This window comes from Galeopterus variegatus, unplaced genomic scaffold (genome assembly GCF_000696425.1).
Source record: "Galeopterus variegatus unplaced genomic scaffold, G_variegatus-3.0.2 Scaffold134, whole genome shotgun sequence".
In the NCBI taxonomy this organism is placed as follows: Eukaryota; Metazoa; Chordata; class Mammalia; order Dermoptera; family Cynocephalidae; genus Galeopterus; species Galeopterus variegatus.
This window is the reverse complement of record NW_007726245.1, coordinates 870,887-877,220: the sequence shown is the minus strand read 5'-3', so window position 1 is coordinate 877,220 and position 6,334 is coordinate 870,887. Positions and strand designations below refer to the sequence as shown.

At 52.8% G+C, this 6,334-nt stretch overlaps 1 protein-coding gene across 1 annotated transcript in view; it reads right to left on the bottom strand.

Annotated features, from left to right (window-relative positions):
• The window catches only part of RAB11FIP4 (RAB11 family interacting protein 4 (class II)), a 100,357-nt gene that overhangs the window by 55,216 nt on the left and 38,807 nt on the right, over positions 1 to 6,334 (bottom strand). The gene's annotated exons all lie outside the window — the stretch shown is intronic.

Here is a 6,334-nt window from a genome sequence, read left to right as displayed (position 1 = left end):
TTGTCAGGAGCCTGAAGCTGGCACACATGCCTCCTTTGAGGCTGCCCTTCCAGGGCTGGGCTCGGCAGTGGAAAACCAAAGGCACCCGGCTCCAAAACACTGAGCCAGTGTTCCTCCTACTTAGGGAAAACCACAACCCAGCAAGCTCTGTGGCTGCAGCCCAGGCAGGCTGCAGGAGCTGCTCTGTTCAGGTGGAAACCGGAGAGGCCCTAGTCCCAGAGGAGGCCAGTGCAGGGGGAGAGGGAGGCTGCTCACCAGGTGCCCTAAAAAAGAAACCTTTCTTCCAGGCCAGGTACCCGGCTATCCCCACTAGACCACAAGGCCCCATTCATGGCACTGGAGCCCTCTGGCACCTGGCCAGCCCAGGTTTACACCCCAGATCTGCTATTTACTATCCGTAACTTGCCTAGTCTCTCTTAGCCTCAGTTTCTTATTTGAATAATAGGGTTAACAATAGTACAGTCAATTCTTGTTATTTGCAGTTGTTGTGTTCTATAAAGTCGCTGCTAACACTGAATCAGTGAATACTGAAGCATTGCTCCTACAGGAGATATGGGGTTCGATTCCTGTGAGCCTCTGCTCACAATGTTTTCATCAACTGATCAGTACAAAACCTTGTTTTAAGTGTGTCTCTGTTTAAAACACCTTATTTAACACATATTGTTGATGCATTAACATTAAAGTCACACTATAACTCATGCCTGAGCGAAGCTGATCTAACAGAGGTATTTTCTCCATAAGGCACATCACTTGCACTTAGGAACACTAGACAGCAGTTGGGAGCCATTCTATATCGTGAAACCAACAACAACAACAACAACAACAAAAAAAATGCAGAAAACGTGGCACTAAATAGAGTGCAAAGAGGACACCTGCTTACAGGCTGAGACCTGAAACAAGAAGGCGGTGTGTCACCCTGTTTAACCTCAGCTGGGATCCTGCATATTGGGCGACTCAAATTTTCACCTCTCTGAGCGTGTTTGCAAATGACCGCAAGAGTGCTGCAGGTATTGATTTTGGGGTTACAAATCAATTTTAGCAAGTAGGCAAGTTTACAAATACAGACTATGCACATAAGGAGGATCAACTGTATCTGTTACAGGGTTATTGAGGGATGGGGGCGGGTCGTTACAATGGCATGATGCATGAAGAATACTTAGCGCAGAAATAGCCTAATAAATATTTTTATTGTTACTACTATTACTTGCCAAACACACCACATCTTGCCACTCTTGCTGTTCCCTCTGCTTGGAATGTCTTTCCTTGGGCTTCTCCCATCTAATGAAGCCCACAGCCAGGTTTGAGTCACACCTGGGCCATTTGCCAGTGGGAGACCTTCAGGTTAGGTTGGTTCTCCTTTCCCCTTCCCCTTGTGCCCCCAGCACTGCTTCCCACCAGTCACTCGCAGATGATGACGGGGCTGAACAGAAGCCACCAGAAGAGACCTGCCTCCCATGCCCCCTCCAGTCTGCAAGCTCACCTGCACAGGTGCCTCAGCTCCACCTTCCTCCTGATACAATGCATTGCATGCACAGGTGGACTCTTCTATTTGGGACCTGGACCCACCCCCTTGAAGGTTCTTTGCTCTTGCGATCCCCCCACAGCACCTTCCGCATCTTCAACTTCTCCTTCTCTACTAGTTCATCTCCTCACCAGACTATGCCCCGGCTTTAAAAGTCTTTGCCTAAATGCCACAGCAGTTAAAACAAACTAACCAGAGCGGTATAGACTCTCATCCTACCTGAACAATCACCGCAGCACTTAGCCCAGAGGATCTCTCCTTTAAACACTTTCTTACCTTGGTTCCAAGGCACCGAGCCCTCCTGGCTTCTTACCTCTCCAGTAGTGACAACTCAGTCTCTGAGGCTGGCTCTCCTGCCCTTCCTCGGCTGTAAATATTGTCATGCCCCATGCATCAGTCCTCTTTCCTTCTCTTCATTCCTGGGGTGGGGGGGTCTTATCTAGCCTGTGGCTTTAAATTCCATCAAACACTGATACCTCCCAGATGTCCAGCCTGGACTTCTTCCTTGAGCTCCAGACTACTGCATCCAGTTGGCTGTGGAGGAAATTGACTAGGGAGTACCTTAGGGATTGACCGTGAGGGCACATGGGAAGCAGGATGGGGCAAAGGGGGAGGTTAACTGTGTTTCAGTTGCAATGGAGGCCTCAACCGATACCACGGGGGCTCTGGAGCCAGGTTGGTCCTTCAAAGTTGTCATAAAAAGAGGCGGTGGGGGCAAGACCCTTGTGTCCCCACATAGACCAGCCATGAGATGCAGGCTGCCCCAGGAGGGATCTGTAATCTTGGGGAAGGCGGCCCCCTTGGCCCCTGGGGAGCGTCTGCTGCAGCTGTCCCTTCTGGTGGGTGGAAGAATGAGGGACTCGGACCTAAAGGGGCCTCGGACGCACACCACAGTGTATGGATGGCTTCAACTGAAAGTCCAGTAGGCATCTCAAGTTAGCATGTCCACAACCCTAATGTTCCAGCCCCCTCCAATCCCGCTGCCTCCCTCAGGTTCCCCTGCTCCCCACCTCAGCAAATGGCTCCAACATTCACCCAGGAGCTCAGGTGGGAACCCTGGAATAGCCCTTGATGACTCTTTCTTCCACCCCTTATCTGCAGGTCCTGTCAGCTCTAGCCAAGCCGACCACGTCTCACCACCTGTCACCCCTACACCACGCTGTCACCTTCCCTTCCCTGGACAAACGCAGCCACCTCCTGGGCTCCCTGGTTCCAGTGCTGTCTTCCTGCACACTCCACAGGAATTTCTTTAAAACAGCAGGGGGGTCTTGTCACTTCCCAACTGAAAGCCCTCACCTGGCCTCCCAGGACACTGAGGACACACCCCAAACCCCTCACCTGTGCCCTCAGGCTCATCCTCCCCCAGCCCCAGCACTCAGCCTCGGTGGTCTTCTTCCCGACCCTCTAACCCACTGAGCTCCTCCCCACCTCCCCCCTCCCTCCCTGCCCGAGAGAGGCCTCCTCCTGCAGAGCAGCAGCCCCGTGTCGCTCTCCCCTTCCCTCCGCCGCGCGTTCATCAGAGCGCCTTTCCTGCTCTGCATTTACACTACTGACTTGATTCCGAGGTCACAGTCTAACCTCCCCTGACACAAGGCCTCTGAGGGAAGGGACCGGTCTTTCTGCTGGCAGGTGAATCCCTGATGCTCCACGCATATTTGTACAAGGAGTGCACAGCTGGGACCCATCCTGGGGTGGCTGTGAAGACCTGAGATGACAAGCCTTGGGCACACACAAGGTGGGGTCCGTGAGTGAAGCTTTTGCGATGATTACCATGACTCAGCTTTCCAGGCCCAGTGTGACTGTCAGCTCCCTGGTCTGCCCCGACCCCCAGGGCAAAGGCAGCCAGGTCCCCGGCACTGTGTACGGCTGGAACATGCATCACGCAGCACTGCATGGCGGCTCTCCATGTGTCCACCTGGCCTGCCCCCAGCGGCGCATGGCCAGGGTCTGGGAACTGACCTCAGGTGAGTGGACCCTTTCCTGCTTTGTGACTCAGCATGTGGGGGCTAACGCCAAGGCACCTGTCAAGCCCAGCCTGCAGGGCTCCCTGCCGACCTGAGCACCAGTGACCGAGCTGGGGACTCATCTCCACAGCTGACACCAACAGCTTGGGGAGCTGCTTCTGTCAACACGCAGACTGCTGTCCCCCTCCTCCAGCCTGGCTCTTCAGCTCAGAGACCCTGTCAATGCCTGCTCAAAGGAGTGCACAGGACATGGCCACCTCTCTCCTGCCCAACAGACCTGACTTTGAAGCTGGGCCCCAGCACTTACCAGCTGGTGACCGTGGGCAACCTGTTTAACAGCTGAGCCTCAGTTCTATTATCTGTAAAATGGGGACAGGAAGAATATCTCTCTCATGAGGTTGTTGAGGGGCTTGAACAGGGTAACGTCTCTAAAGCTCTCAGTTCCTGTGACCTCAATATACAACGTCACTTCAATTGCGATGATTACCATGACTCAGCTTTCCAGGCCCAGTGTGACTGTCAGCTCCCTGGTCTGCCCCGACCCCCAGGGCAGAGGCAGCCAGGTCCCCGGCACTGTGTACGGCTGGAACATGCATCACGCAGCACTGCATGGCGGCTCTCCATGTGTCCACCTGGCCTGCCCCCAGCGGCGCATGGCCAGGGTCTGGGAACTGACCTCAGGTGAGTGGACCCTTTCCTGCTTTGTGACTCAGCATGTGGGGGCTAACGCCAAGGCACCTGTCAAGCCCAGCCTGCAGGGCTCCCTGCCGACCTGAGCACCAGTGACCGAGCTGGGGACTCATCTCCACAGCTGACACCAACAGCTTGGGGAGCTGCTTCTGTCAACACGCAGACTGCTGTCCCCCTCCTCCAGCCTGGCTCTTCAGCTCAGAGACCCTGTCAATGCCTGCTCAAAGGAGTGCACAGGACATGGCCACCTCTCTCCTGCCCAACAGACCTGACTTTGAAGCTGGGCCCCAGCACTTACCAGCTGGTGACCGTGGGCAACCTGTTTAACAGCTGAGCCTCAGTTCTATTATCTGTAAAATGGGGACAGGAAGAATATCTCTCTCATGAGGTTGTTGAGGGGCTTGAACAGGGTAACGTCTCTAAAGCTCTCAGTTCCTGTGACCTCAATATACAACGTCACTTCAAAAAGTTCGAAAAGTTTCGGGCCAGCCCGGTGGCGCACTGCTATAGTGCGCCACTTGGGCAGCGCGGTGGCGCTCCCACCGAGGGTTTGGATCCCACATACAGACCGGTTCCCGCTCACTGGCTGAGCGAGGTGTGGGAGCAACACCAAGGGTTGCGATCCCGTTGCCGGTCCCGGTCCAGTACAGGGGCAACACTGAGGGTTGCGATCCGTTGCCGGACACAGAAAAAGACAAAAAAAAAAAAGTTCGAAAAGTTTCAATTTTATTCTTCCATGAAATTTTTCAAGTACCCTCATGTACACTGTTATTACTATTCTCGCACTGAGTTACATGAGCAAATATAATCCTGGACACTTTTTTAAAATTCCCATTTTCTAGACATACTTTCATCATATATCATTTTAAAACGTTCGCTTCAGCTTTTAACAAGGGCTAATAGAAATACGAAGAGTTTCTGTATTTAGAAATAAAATTGATTTAAAAAATAAAACTTCTATAGAAAACCCCATGTGGCATTGTCTCCTCTATAATGACCCTCCCTGTAAACTTCCATCAGGTTCAGGTGTCAGAGTCCTAATAAGCTCCTTTGTCTCTTTGGGCCTCTGTGCTCACATCTGTGAAATGGGGATAAAAGTACCTATCACACAAGATTGTTACGGGTACCACTCAGTAACAGGTGTCCAGTACCTAGCAGAGTGGGTGGCACATAGTAGGTGCTTAAGAAGCCTTAGTCTCCATGCCACCCACCCAGCCCATCTGTTATGTACCTGTCTCCCTCTGTTGAATCATGAGAGCTGTGATCACCCACTCTGCCTCTGCCGGGCTTGTCAGAACCCCAGGGATAAGCCTGCTGCCCCATTGGGGTTTTCTGCACCTGTACTAGGGATCTCCCTGCTTCCCTACTTGACTTTTGAACTCCAACTGTTGCCTTAATGGTTTAAGCGCATCTTGTGTCTCTCACTGTGAGCACCTCCAGACCTCCAGGGCAACAAATAGCAGGGCATCAATCGCCCTTCCAGGAATAAATGAGCCAAGTGGGTAGACCAGAAAGCCACAAGAGGGACCACAAGAGGGCTTCCTGAGTCTGGAGGACTGACTAATCTTGGACTCTGATAACACCAGACGGGTCACAACCACTTTGATTGTGGTGGGCGGGGAAGGTCGGGATGGGTCCCAGAAGCAGCAATGAGAGGGCAGATTANGTAGGTGCTTAAGAAGCCTTAGTCTCCATGCCACCCACCCAGCCCATCTGTTATGTACCTGCCTCCCTCTGTTGAATCATGAGAGCTGTGATCACCCATTCCGCCTCTGCCGGGCTTGTCAGAACCCCAGGGATAAGCCTGCTCCCCCATTGGGGTTTTCTGCACCTGTACTAGGGATCTCCCTGCTTCACTACTTGACTTTTGAACTCCAACTGTTGTCTTAATGGTTTAAGTGCATCTTGTGTCTCTCACTGTGAGCACCTCCAGACCTCCAGGGCAACAAATAGCAGGGCATCAATCGCCCTTCCAGGAATAAATGAGCCAAGTGGGTAGACCAGAAAGCCACAAGAAGGACCACAAGAGGGCTTCCTGAGTCTGGAGGACTGACTAATCTTGGACTCTGATAACACCAGACGGGTCACGACCACTTAGATTGTGGTGGGCGGGGAAGGTCGGGATGGGTCCCAGAAGCAGCAATGAGAGGGCAGATTA